The sequence below is a fragment of the Bos javanicus genome, chromosome 14 (assembly GCF_032452875.1).
Source record: "Bos javanicus breed banteng chromosome 14, ARS-OSU_banteng_1.0, whole genome shotgun sequence".
NCBI classification, from domain to species: Eukaryota; Metazoa; Chordata; class Mammalia; order Artiodactyla; family Bovidae; genus Bos; species Bos javanicus.
This window is the reverse complement of record NC_083881.1, coordinates 102316-116887: the sequence shown is the minus strand read 5'-3', so window position 1 is coordinate 116887 and position 14572 is coordinate 102316. Positions and strand designations below refer to the sequence as shown.

The 14572-nt window shown below is 36.8% G+C and overlaps 2 long non-coding RNA genes across 2 annotated transcripts; both read left to right on the top strand.

Moving 5' to 3' along the window:
- Positions 1-1193: 1193 nt before the first annotated feature.
- On the top strand, positions 1194-8324 carry LOC133260198 (uncharacterized). The gene is made up of 6 exons (XR_009740679.1): positions 1194-1518; positions 4294-4423; positions 4723-4784; positions 5979-6065; positions 7582-7680; positions 8296-8324. It is a non-coding gene; the product is annotated as an uncharacterized LOC133260198 (long non-coding RNA).
- Positions 8325-8425: 101 nt separating this feature from the next.
- Positions 8426-13665, top strand: LOC133260197 (uncharacterized). The gene is made up of 3 exons (XR_009740677.1): positions 8426-8491; positions 10693-10938; positions 13505-13665. It is a non-coding gene; the product is annotated as an uncharacterized LOC133260197 (long non-coding RNA).
- The last annotated feature ends 907 nt before the right edge of the window (positions 13666-14572 follow it).

Sequence of the window (14572 nt, the reverse complement as noted above, 5' to 3'; positions counted from 1 at the left end):
ATCCAAAAGTCTACAAATAATAAATGCTGGAGAGGGTGTGGAGAAAAGGGAACCCTCTTACACTGTTGGTGGGAATGCAAACTAGTACAGCCACTATGGAGAGCAGTGTGGAGATTCCTTAAAAAACTGGAAATAGAACTGCCTTATGATCCAGCAACCCCACTGCTGGGCATACACACTGAGGAAACCAGAAGGGAAAGAGACACGTGTACCCCAATGTTCATCGCAGCACTGTTTATAATAGCCAAGACATGGAAGCAACCTAGATGTCCATCAGCAGATGAATGGATAAGAAAGCTGTGGTACATATACACAATGGAGTATTACTCAGCCATTAAAAAGAATACATTTGAATCAGTTCTAATGAGGTGGATGAAACTGGAGCCTATTATACAGAGTGAAGTAAGCCAGAAGGAAAAACATAAATACAGTATTCTAACGCATATATATGGAATTTAGAAAGATGGTAACAATAACCCTGTGTACGAGACAGCAAAAGAGACACTGATGTATAGAACAGTCTTATGGACTCTGTGGGAGAGGGAGAGGGTGGGAAGATTTGGGAGAATGACATTGTAACATGTAAAATATCATGTAAGAAACGAGTTGCCAGTCCAGGTTCGATGCACGATACTGGATGCTTGGGGCTAGTGCACTGGGACGACCCAGAGGGATGGTATGGGGAGGGAGGAGGGAGGAGGGTTCAGGATGGGGAACACATGTATACCTGTGGTGGATTCATTTTGATGTTTGGCAAAACTAATACAATTATGTAAAGTTTAAAAATAAAATAAAATTTAAAAAAAAAAAGAAAAAAGGACCCCCCAAAAAAAAAAATGTTGGCATACTAAGTATGCCATTATAAATACAAATCAATTAGGAAGAAGAGCTAGATGAATATGAAGATGGGGAGGGGGATGAAGGGGAAGAATTCATTTAAGAAGGACAAGATGAATATGAAATGGAATGAGGGTCAGGATCAGACAGATTATTATATAAACACAACGGAAATAGTGGGGGTATGTCAGACGAGGAACTCTATATTATAAATACGAGAAGAATTATTTCAAATTCAACTTGAGACAGTGAGGTTGTGAAAGAACAATGCTCATACTCTTTTGAATGACATATAGCTGATTTTTATGAAGAACTGAAAGAAAACTTGTTCCTTACCTTTTTTGGTGGTTGTTTTTGAAGTTGGTGGTGGTTCTTGTTTTTTTTTAATTGCAGTATAATCAATTTACAATATTGTGTTAGTTTCAGGTGTACAGCAAAGTGTCTTGGTTCTGCTTGTATATGTATCTATGGCTTCCCTGGTGGCTCAGTTGGTAAAGGGTCTGCCTGCAATATGGGAGACCTGGGTTCAATCCCTGGGTCGGGAAGATCCTTTGGAGAAAGAAATGGCAACCCACTCCAGCATTCTTGCCTGCAGAATTCCATGGAGAGAGGAGCCTGGTGGATTACAGTCCACGGGGTCACAAAGAGTCAGACACAACCGAGGGACTAACACACACACATGTATGTATATATCTATATTGAATATAGTTCCCTCTGGAAGTTCATTTCAATTTGAAGTGATTTGTCTTTTTAAACAAATTCTCACTTTGAAAGTAATGAAGCGATGTCTTCTATTTAATATAGCAAAACTTTAGTTCATAGACAATTCAAGGTGAGTTCTCTTTTAGGCCTTAGCAGATTTATTATGATTTAAGAATTTTTGGCCTTTCTGTTTCTTGTGGTTTCTAACTTACTGTTTGATAAATACTTAATGTACTTAACTAATTTATCTTACTGTTTGGTATAATCTTTGTGGGTGTTTTAGGTCTTTTTGAAAATAAAGAGGAAATAAATAAGCATTTTATCTAGTCTTGTTACTAAAGTTATAATTTATAATTATAACTTTATATATATATAATATATAATATATATAATTATAAATGAGATTCTTACTCTCTCTCCATTAAATGAGACAGTTTTCAGCTGCAATAGTCTTAAAGAAAAAATGTAGAACTGTTTCTTGCTGAAGAGATTCTGATTTGTCTTTTCCTAATATATACATGTAATGGCAATTACAGTAAATGAATGAAATCACAATTTATGATTTTTTTTCTTATACAGACTATTTGTTATTATAAAATCATAATTAAAGAAAAATTACCAACAGGGTTTAAAAATTATCTCTGGAAGATAATTTTTTACTTTTTAAAATATCTCTAGCCATATGTATACTCCATGTTATTCTTAAGAAACTTTATATTAACTTCAGTATTTATAGGTGTTAAACTAGCCTGTCAATTCTTTGTTATACATATGAAACTAATGTATAAATTCTTTTGTATCCAAAACTCAGAAATTGTGGTTACTTGATTTTTTTTACTTTGTTTGTTCTTTCCTGATATGAAGTTTTAGCCCTGCTTGATAATCATAGATGTATTTGGAAACCTTTATATCTCCAGCTAGGATAATCATAATTTTACTACTATTTTTAATATCTAGATCATTCCTTCAATCTTTACCTACTATTCCAGAAGGCACAGATAGGAAATTAGAGTTGTTAGTGTGCTGTTTACAGGGAAATAAGAAGAAAACCTTGTGAATTTTCAAATAGGGTTTTATATTTCTTTCTTACTTCTTAGTAGTACTTTAAAATGACTCATAATTCCATACTCACATAAGCATTTCTCACCTACAATTTAAAACTTGTCTTTTAAGATCAATTTTAAAAAGGAATCTTCTTATAGCATCTTGAATTGGTGTTTTACTATTAAACCTTTTCATTACACTCAAAAATGCTTATTATTATAATATCCCAGAAATGAATATTTGCACATATTTATAAAAGTGTATTTTTATGTCCTTGAAACAGATGTTAAAATATATAACTGACAATTTTAATGTCATAGCTTTCTTCCCCTGGTATTGTTTTATTTTTGTAAGTTCAGAATTCTGCATAGGTTTGCATTAGTTATACCAGGTTAGCATATTTTACAAATAGTTATCTTAACAGCTGTGCTTTTCCTGAATAAGGCTATCTATTTCTAATCCAAAGGTATTTATCCATATCCTTTCTTCTGAGTCCCTTGTGTGCCTCAGATTAATTCATTACTCCCCAAACTGAAGGCCTTGTTCCTGATGCTTCCCTCGTCCCTGACTCTGTAAGCTACACTGTCGTCTGTTTTCCCCATCCTAGTAGACAGCATCACTGAAATGCCGCAGCAGGAAAGATCCCGGATGCCAAACTTCCTTGAAATTACTGCATCCAGTCACTCAGCGAGTTCAGTATTTTCTACCTGCTTATCATTTTTAGTGTCTTATTATCATAATCCACTTTCTCACCTATAATCTTGAAATATTCTTTTCAAGTTTTGCTTCCCTGATGTTTATCTTTATGTTGCCACCAGAGTAATCTTCCTAAAATACGTTTGTCAATCTTTTCATTCCTCTTGGCTTTGAAGTTTGTTTCAGAATGATTTTTACTGTTTTTATTTGGCTGTTTTTAAAGCCAAATTCAACTTTTTAATTACAGTTTCATGGAAACTCTGGGTAATGTGCAGTGTTTAGTTTGCTTCCTGTCCACTCTGGAGCATTGCTTGTAGTGTTTTTTTTTTTTTTTTACAATGCTGTCCTGTAAAATGATGTCATGTTTGCTACTCCCTGGTGCAGTGTAGTCTTTCCTCTTTCATTTGAAAAAAAGCATGGCACCAAATAAAATAAAATATATTTGTGATGATGTAACCCTTTACTTCTGTAGTAGATTCCTGTCATGTGAAGAAAGAAGATGACACTTGCTTTTTGCCATTTGATCCCGGTCCTTCCGTTCTGTCTCTCTGTAGGGTTCCCAGTAACTGGGCTCTAGTTTTCCACATGACTTATTCACACTGTTCACACCGCGTCCCTGGCTTGGGCTGCCCTTCCCAGAATCCCCCTCACACCCTGACTCTGTACTCTGTCTTCTGAGACACAGCCCTTTGTCACAGCGTGCCTTGAGCTTCACAGGCTCACCTGCGTCCTCTCTCCTTTGTGCCCTTCCTGTGCTCTGTCCGCTTCAGTTGCAGAGCTGTTGAAAAGCTCATATTCGTCTGCCCTCTTGTTTGTTTTCACGTGGCTCTGCCTTGCCTAGAACACAGAACAGAATTGCTCTTTTCTTTACATTTCTTACTTCTCTGAGGACAGTGTCTATGATTTCTTAGGCAACAGTAAATGTTTATCATCTTACTGATTGACTGAATGACCAAATAAATGAATATGTTTTCTGAAGTTGGGTTTTTGTTTTATTTTGTCTTGTTTTTATAGGAAGGAGCCACAAAGCCAGAGATTGTAGACAAAGAAAGTGATACAGATATTATTGAAAGGGCTCCACAAGAGCAAATAAATTATGACCATTTGAGTTCTGTTGATGGAACACACAAAAATAATAGAAGTGGTAAGTTAGTGAATGTCTGTGGATTTTTTTCTATGCTTAAAAGCTCAAATAAAAACCTTTAAAGTGCATTGATGCAGATATGGCATCCATTTCTTTGTAAGTGTGTTTCTTTTGCTCTCTTTCTTCAGAAGTGTCCCAAGTACTACCAGCTTTTTTTTCCTGAAAATGCTTCCACCCTCTGAAATTCTTTTCCACTAGTTCATTTTATTGAACTATTTGTGGATAGAGATAGACATATATGTATTAAAATTCATAGTAGTAAATGTTCTCATTAATGTATCTGTGACTCCATTTTACAGATGTGACGTCAGCCTTAGGATTGGGAGAAGAGGAAGATATAGAATCACCTTGGGATTCTGAGGTACTGTCTTCTGTTATTATTTTGAAATGTAAACAACCGAATGATGTAAAAACATAAAATAAGATGCTGTGACTTTCTCACCTTTGCATTTGCCCCTCAAAATTTTTTTATTTTTAATCTGATTTTAATCTTTATTTTTAATTATTGATTTTTAATCAATAAGATACTTCTGTGCTAAAGACTACCACATAGTACACTTTAGCTAATTTTCAGGGTTTACCTAATGAAATCAGTGAAGTATGGAAATCAAGGCTTAGAAGTCATAAGGAATCTCTTTGTGTTCTGAAGTTACATTTATCTAAAAATGGAAGCATTGTTCCAGGTGAGTCTGTGATCAAATGTTCCTTTCTTTCTTTCTTCCTCTCTTCCTTTCTTCCTTCGATTTTTGTTGGAGTACAGTTGATTTACAATACTGTGTTAGGTTCAGTGTGCAGCAAAGTGAATCAGTTATCTATCTCTCTCTATATATCACCTCTTTTTTAGATTCTTTTCCTATATGGGCCATTACAGAATATTGAGTGGAGTTCCCTGTGCTGTACAGTAGGTCCTTACTAGTTGTCTGTTTTATACACTGTAGTGTGTTTGTGTCATCCCCAATCTCCCAAGCAAACGTATGTTTCTTTGGTACATGTGCGCGTGTAAAACTGCTAGAGAGGGCCAGAGAGAAACGGGTTGAACTGTGGTTTTTTACCACGTCAACACTGAAAAGATAGTGCTTGAAACCTGAAAGTATTATTACATTTGGATTGTCAAGTTAATCTGCAAGGAACATTTCAAGAGAAGCAAAGGCATAGGGAATAGTAAGAAATATGTGGTATAATAACAGCAGTTAGCTTTGCTGTGTGATGTTTTAGTAAGTACAAACCATTTTGGATAGTTAAACCAGCACGCGCAGAGAACCTTTATGGCAGCTGTACTTGAAGTAACATGAAGTAACAGAGCAATACTGTGCTCTGTCTGAAGGCGGCAGCTATGGAAGGAGATGAGAAGGGCCTGATCTCTGAGGTGCAGGTAGCCACTGCCTGGTGATACAGCACCGTGTTTGAAGTCAGCATCCTGAATCTGTCACTTAGCAGCTGTGGATCTTGGCAAACCTGTCTTAACTGGGTTAAATGTAGGCAGTTTTTAAAAGTAGGATATTTTCTTCAAAAGGAATTAGGAAATCTTTATGCAACTCAATATTAATTTTAACAGAGTATCTCTGAGAGCCTTCCATGAAAGTATGTGGATCTTTTATCTGGAGCTGCTGGTCAAAGAGGAAAAAATATGGACAAGTGGAAGGTAAGAACTATATTTTATAGAAAAGTCCTTTGACAGAATGTTGATTTAAAATGGAAATGCTGATATATTCTAATAGGCAAAGAAAATCACCTGTCAGATGCGTAGTGAGATAAAAGAGGAGAAAAGAAGGGAAATAGTGTATCTTATCAGGTGTCGGCCAGATTATACTGAGAATCCAGTTTAAGGAGCTAAATTATTTAGCTCCTGGACTTCCTTGGCAGTCCAGTGGTTAGGACTCTGTGCAGTTAAGAGTCTCCAATGCAGGGGTGCTGGTTCGATCCCTACTCAGGGAACTAAGATTCCATTTGACACACGGGCCAAAAAAAAAAAAAAAATTCTGTTTCAAGATACTCTATGACCTAAGGAAGGTTGAGAAACAAGAGGAAGGAGGGAATGAAGGATTAGAGAGGCAGAGGGGATAGGGAGGAAATGAAGGAAAAGGAAGCACAGGTCTGTGGGGAAGGTGGCAATAAGTAAGATAACGCTTTAGAAAAAGGGAGGGTATTTGATATGGACGATGCATTTGAAGTGAGCTTCCAGCACCAAAACGTGTCAGAGAAGAACAGCAGAGCTCTCCCCTCTTCCTGCCTTCCTCACTGTTGGGAAGGCATTCAGGACTGCGGTCCCTGGGCGTGCAGAGCAGTGTGTCATCCTCTGTGGTAGAGCGTGGGCATAGGTGCTCAGCTGTAATGTGTGGAAATTGGTGTCATACGAAATGTTGCTGCTTTATAGGTTGGTGTCACATAGGCCAACAAAAGAGAGCTAGAAAGAAGGAGTGAGCAGGGGGCATGATAGGGAGATCAAGTAACCTACAGCTTGATAGAGAGTCCACTGGAAAGTTTCCAACTTGTAATGCAGTTTCACTTTGGGGGGAGTGTTAGAGTGAGGAAGTTGAGGCTAAGATTTCAGGAGAATAAATTAAGTTGAAGTAATGTAGAAGCAGACTCAGTATAGACCAGAGTTTCTCAGATTTTAACTAGTAGCCTGGGGACCTTGTGTGAAGTGCACATACTGAGCAGGAAGTCTGAGAATCTGTGTTGGAAGTTGAGGAAACTTGAAGGAACTCCTTCTAGATGGCTTCAGTGTATTTGCAACGAGAAGAGATCAGATCATTGTTGCTCCAGAGAATACTGGAGGTGGGAGGGGATGCTAGAAGTGGGGGAAACTCCAGCCACTCCAAATACCTATCAAGCATCAAAGATATATGTTGTATCAGTATTTGTTATTCAAATTAGATTAATGTGAATATCGGGGCATTGACTTTTTTTGAAAGTTGTTTCACAGAAATCCGTTGAAGCAGTAATATCGTGTATCAAACCAAACTGAGTTTTGAAACAAAACAGATTAATAGGGTTCCTTCCCTAAATGCTAGAATTGCTATTTTTGATAAGTACTACACTAATTTTGAAACATGCAAGGTTTTTAATATCTAATAATTGTGTGACAGTTAAATTTATTATTTCCTTTTTGATAATTGTATTTCAATATTGAGAACTTATTCTACATTATTTTCTAGATGTGTCTTATATAACTTCTTGCATGATTGGATCAAGAAACTTTAAGATGGCTAAACTAGAGGAGCCAAGACATGTAGGCATACCAGTAGCCCACACAGGTATGAAAAATAGTGAATATTTTTATGAACCATTATTCTACAAGTGTGTATCCCAGCTAATCAGTTCATTACTCTTTCTCTGATGAGAAATGAATTATGCATTCAGTTGAACTGTCATCCTAGCTGTGTACTTCTTTAAATGACTGGACAGATTGAAGAACATGATAAATACTTATAGTATAATGGTGTAAATGATACTGCTGTATTACATTCAAGATAATGCTGTTGCATTTTACCATCTACTTTCACGTTTATGTCTTTGGGGTCATGATTTGTTCCTCTGATGAAGATCACTTTTCTCCTCATCATTTGGCATGTTCACATTGGTCTGTGTGCACTTTAATATTTTATAAAGTCATTGAAAACGTAATGTTACTTTTGAAATATTAGCTGTGTGTTTTGTTAAACCTTTATTTTTTTCTTCACTATCTCTAGTGGATTCATAGTCTGTCTTGCTGGTGTCCTAACATCCCCCTGAAAACAAGACACTAAAACCAAATGTATTCACTGCCAAGGCTGAGCACAAGGATTTCTGCTCAGTTCTAACTCTGCATGAATGTAGAGCTGGCTTTCATATTTACATGCAATTAACTCTATGTCCCTTTTGCCTTTTAGATTCTCCTGAGAAATATCCTAACATGAAGGTAAAATTGTTTATGTTTTTATCTTGAATTATGAACTGTGGATAGTATCAAAGGTACATTATTTATTAACCAACTTGTTTCCAAACCCATTCAGCCTGCAGTCTTGGTGAAAGATTCTGTTCCTAGTAGAACAGTCGGAATGAAGGATTTACAAACATCCACTTCAGGTAAATTTTGCAATACATACATAACTCTGAAAAGAGGGACACTGAAGTATTTGAAATGCTCAGTCTTCATACTGCTAACTTTTTTTTTTGCAAATTTAATTGAATCATTTGACATACATAAGGCAAATGTTATTATTGGTACCCATGTTTTGAAAAAAGAGATAGGTACAAGCATAAGAACAAGAAATTTTTAAAATGTAAACTTGAACTCAGTATGTTTGTGTATATGTTTTGATACCCTGAAGTTCTCAGTTTGCAATCTGTATACTTCTTAGGGATTCTCAGAAATTAATTATTAGATCCTAAGATTTTTTCCAGTGTCCAAAAATGCTTATTTGAACTTTGACCTTTACCTAGAGTAAAGCTTCTCTTGCTAACATATCAGTTGTATTTCAGCTTATAATTATTTCATTTTAGTGTTGTTACACAGATGAATGTAGGCCAACCAGATGTTTCGTTTAGCAGACTTTGTGTGTGTGTTGTTTTTGTGGTATCTTTGATTATTAGAAGTAGGGGAAGTACTCATACTTTAATGACTTTTTGATAGACATAATCTTTTAAAACAGTGATTCTGAAAGTTTTGGCTTTAGGGTCCTTTTGTACTTCTAAAAATTATTAGAATGCCACGGAACTTTTGTTTAAGTAGGTTGTATTTATTGATGTTCACTATATTGGAAAACAAAGCTGAAAAACTTAAAATACAAGAACACAGAATCATAATGGCTAATTCCATTTGTCATTAGAGTTATAATATCACATATCGTGTCTCTGAAGAACTCCACTGTGCACTCAGAAGAGAATGAGAATGGAAGTAACATTTAGTGTTGTTGTGAATATAGTTCTGACCTCTTGGACCCCCTGACCTGATGGTCTCTGAACTTCAGGGATTCTCAGGGCACACTTGAGAACCACAGTTTTAAACTGTTGAAGTGGTTAGATGTGAAATGATAAAGGGGGCCTTGAGTTGAAACGGGGTTTAAAGTTTCACTTATACATTTCTTGCTTGTTCCTTTGACTTCTCTTAAGAAATTTAGACCTGACAGCTTTTTTTTTTTTGAAGCAAATATTTTTGTGTTGTATTCATTCTTGTCTCATGGTGCTCTGTGCTCTTTGGATCCAGTGTTGTCCTCGACTTATCCTATTTTCACGTGGAAACAATTGGTCACACACAAGCCTATCATTTCTTATATGTTTATGATGTTTATCCAAGGCTTAAAAGATGGGTTCTGAAGATATTGATACATTGAAAAAGGCTGTCTCTTTGTAAATAAAGTAGTTGCTGTTGGTGATGTTCAGTCGCTAAATCGTGTCCAGCTCTTTGTGACCCTATGGTCTTGAGCACGCCAGGCCTCCCTGTCCCTCACCATCTCTCTGAGTTCGCCTAGTCATGTCCACTGAATCAGTGATGCTATCCAACCATCTCACTCTCTGCTGTCCCCTTCTCCTGCCCTCAATCTTTTCCAGCATCAGGGTCTTTTCGAGTGAGTTGGCTCTTCACATCAGGTGCCCAAAGTATTGGAGCTCCAGTTTTAGCATCAGTCCTTCCAGTGTGTATTCAGGGTTCATTTCCCTTAGGATTGACTGGTTTGATCTCTTTGCTCTCCAGGGAGTCTCAAGAGTCTTCTGTAGCACCACAGTTTGAAAGCATCATTTCTTTGGCACTCAGCCTTCTTTATGGTCCAATGCTCACATCCCTCTGTAACTACTGCAAAAACCATAGCTTTGACTGTATAGACCTTTGTCGGGAAAGTGATGTCTTTGCTTTTTAATACATTGTCTTGGTTTGTACCATTAATTAAGGTAGTACCATTCATTAAAAGTGTTTTTAAAACCAGGGTCTCTAGAACACACAATACTGTCATGCATAATTAAATGTAAAATAAATGCCATACATTTTGTTAATAAAATATTTGTATGTTGAAGAAAAATAATTACTAATAAAGTTCTTATTGAATACAGAATATGTAATAGGGATTGAGTGAATTAAAATAAGTAATACTAGAAAATTAGCAAGTAGAAAAAATGAGACACTAGTTAACGTCTCTTCATGAATGGCAGTGGAATGTAAGATATAATAAGCTCTGAAGGACTAGTGAGTGAGGGGAGAGGAGGACATGGAACTGATTCTCTGAAGAAAGACTGTACAAGTTAGTTAGAGCAGTATTCTTACTGACATTCTAATAAATGGAACCTGTTTTCAGATTTTCCAGATTCCGATTCTCCTAGTTTGAGCCTCAGTAATGAGACTCACCAAAGAGCGGGGCGTTTGGAAGCTGATCAGTGTCCACTGGCGTCACAGTCATGACCAAAAGTCAGTCAGCGTCCACAGAATTTGGACAGGTGACGGTAATAGATAAAAGATGGCTATTGGAGCGGTGTTTCTGGGGAATTACACGCTCCATAGCTGTGCCAGTTTCAGCTGCCAGAAAACAGAAAAAGGAGACAAGGTAATGCAGAAGCCCGGGGCACCCAGCTGTGGGCCACTTGGGCACTGACGGTTCCAAATTAGATTTTGTGGCAAAACCTACCTTGTGCTGACTCCTTTTATGCAACCTACAGCCAAGCAATACCTCTTAGCAAGGTGTTTGCATTCTCCCTCTGACCATAGTAATACAATAAATACAGCGAGAGGTAGGAGAAAGTAAGTTTGTTTAGCCTAGTATTTAGCATACACCTGAGAGTGGGTAGCAGGATTATATTTAGAACTCTGGGACTAGTTGGGAGACCTCAGTAGACATCTAGAGATTGCCTTCTCAAAATGTAACTTCATCGCAATGTTGAAGGAGTGCTGTATCATTTAAAAGCAGTATATAGAAATTCAATTCTGATTCTACTAGGATGCCCACTCTATTGAGTAACCATGTCTAATATGTGTTGTCCATAAAGACCAATTAATTTAGCACCTTTAATCAGTCATATGGTCAGAGCTATAGTAAGAAATCATATACTGTTTCTTTTTTTCACTCCTAGTTTTTTCTTTTCTATCCTCACCTATAGGGTTAACTTTGCATTTACATAAGATTCTCAGTTATTTCCTAGAATAGTGACTACAAGCTATAAACTCAAAGTGTTTTGTTTCTTTTAATCTATAGAAGTGACTTGTTTGCCCTTGTTTGTCCATTAGCTTGGTATGTCCACGAAACACAAATTCAGATAAAACCTATCCAGTCCCTTCAACAGAGGAAGATGGGAAATAGGAAAACTACAAAATAAATAGAAGCGACTTCAGACCGTTCATGTAGATCGTTTCTCATCTCAGTCGATACCTTTTAGAAAGTAACCAGAAGAGTCTACTCCTTCAGGGCCCCCGGATTTGTACATTTATTCACTTCATAATGATTTATTCTATACTGGACTCAGAACATTTTATATCCTAAGTATTTCTGGAAACGCTCCCCGAGTCAAGGCCTGCATCACCTTTGTTTCCTTCCATTAATAATGCCTTCAGATTCATCTCTCTCCATGTATTTGTATGCCCTTCAAATTCATTCCTCTTGTAGCATTTAGAGTCACCTCTCTCAAAAGCAAGTGTAACTGTGAACCACTCTTCAAATCACATTAATGTCCAGGCATCATAAAGTGACACGTGAGGTCACTTTCATAATCTGACTTCTGCCTGACTCTTCATCTCTCCCCCTTTCTGTCTTTTGCTATGGAATTCTGAATTGCTGGTGATGCCCTCCTGACCTGTCGCTGTACTTTCAACAGACATTTACCCTGTTGTGTGTGTGCTTCTCTCCCTGTCTTGTTACAGCCTTGCATGCCTTCCTTCTCCTTCCCTTGGACTATGTAAGTCTCCGCTCAGGCATTATCTCTAGAAAAGCATTCCCTGACATCTTTTATCTCTTTAAATGCCAGTGTCTAGTACAGAGCAGAAAGCTGATAAATAATTATTGAATAAAACAAATAAGTACTATTTATACAAAAGTGATTTTTTTATATTTTATTTTTTAACTTTACAATATTGTATTGGTTTTGCCATATATCAACATGAATCTGCCACAGGTATACACGTGTTCCCCATCCTGAACCCTCCTCCCTCCTCCCTCCCCGTACCATCCCTCTGGGTCATCCCAGTGCACCAGCCCCAAGCATCCAGTATCGTGCAGCGAACCTGGACTGGCGACTTGTTTCATATATGATATTATACATGTTTCAATGTCATTCTCCCAAATCATCCCACTCTCTCCCTCTCCCACAGAGTCCAAAAGACTGTTCTATACATCAGTGTCTCTTTTGCTGTCTCGTATACAGGGTTATTGTTATCATCTTTCTAAATTCCATATATATGCATTAGTATACTGTATTGGTGTTTTTCTTTCTGGCTTACTTCACTCTTTTTAAGAGCTTGTCCTGTGCAGTTTAAAAGCCAAGAAGATAGGCATGTGAAAAAATAATTTACAATTCAGGTGATGAAGATACACTAGAAAAATCTATAAAGTACTAAGGTAGCTACAAGGAAAGGGATACCTGTTTATCTGAGGAAAGATAGCTGTAATCAAGGACAACTTCACAAAGCAGGCTGAGTCTTAAAAGATGAAAAGTTATTTGTTAGGAAGAGTACAGGGTAGCATTTCAGATTAAGGAATTGATAAAAGCATACAAAGTAAGAGGAATTTTGTAAACCATGAATAATGTTGCAGTTGAAGCTTGGCATGTTGTTAAAAAGGTACTGTTATGAAGTAGAGAAGAGAATGTATTGTGACTTTATATGTCTGTCCTGTATTTTGAAATTTTGTTTGGTTTCTGATTGTTTTGTTCATTGATGTTTGGATGATTTTGTGAATGAATTTTTGAGCTGTTTGTGTGCCTGTATCCTGGTGACATCTGGTATTTTCCAAATTGTTTGTTGAAATTTTAGTTCATTGGAAGTATTTCTTAAAGAAGTAAATATTCAGCTGAAGATTAAGATTGATTTAAGATGTCATTTGATACAGTGTTTTAAATCTATGTTTTAAATAAAGGTCATGACTTTTATCTAAATATTCTAAGTAATTTTAACTAAACATACAGATTTGTCAGCAGAACTAGACTTAGAAATTACATCAGAGGAAGAAGAAGAAAAACCTGTTGGAGATGAAAACAACCATTCCCAGGTATGTAAAAATGTAAATTTAAATTTCTGGTTTAATACTCTTTCCTATGCCTCAACAGCATAATACAGTGTGTAACAAAGGTCACGACAAATAAAATCACCTTTCAAAATTTAATCAATAGATAATAATTTAACAGTTTTTATAGCACCTTAATTATAAAACTTCAAATATTGTTAGAATCTGTTATATTTATAGTTTGTTCTTGGAATTGAGGGAAAAAAATTTCCTGACTATTGTTTACTTCTTCCATTTTTATAACTTCATTACATGATTATGAAGGTGACATCAAATACTGAATTGTAAGAGTAAACAGTTGAAATTATGAACAATATGACAGTGATGATCCCGGACCTAGATACATGTAGAGAGAAATCATTCCCAGTGGTTCAAGGTTTTCCATTGAAATTACCAGTCAGTGACGCCAAGATGAAAGATTCATTCTGTCTGTGATCTTGGCGTATTGATTAGGATTGTACATTCAGGGAGAGAGTGGGGTCATAGAATCAACCGAGTTACCTATTAAGAGAATCAAAGCTTTCAGATTGGACCTTTGTTGTTAGGGCACAAATAATAACTTTCTAACTTATCTCATTTTGGGGTGAGAAATCAGTAAATATTACTAAAAATGCTTTATCCACTTTCATTGGTAGATATTAGAATATAATATAACTGAATGTAGGGGGTTCCTTGGTAGTTCAGCTGGTAAAGAATCCACCTGCAATGCAGGAGACCCCAGTTCATTTCCTGGGTCAGGAAATTCCCCTGGAGAAGGGTTTGGCTACCCATTTTAGTATTGTTGGGCTTCCCTGGTGGCTCAGATGGTAAAGATCCACCTGCAATGTGTGAGACCTAGGTTTAATCCCTGGGTTGGAAAGATCCCCTGGAGGAGGGTGTGGCAACCTACTCCAGGATTCTTGCCTGGAGAATCCCCATGGACAGAGGAGCCTGGTGGGCTACAGTCCTTAGGGATGGAAAGAATCAGACA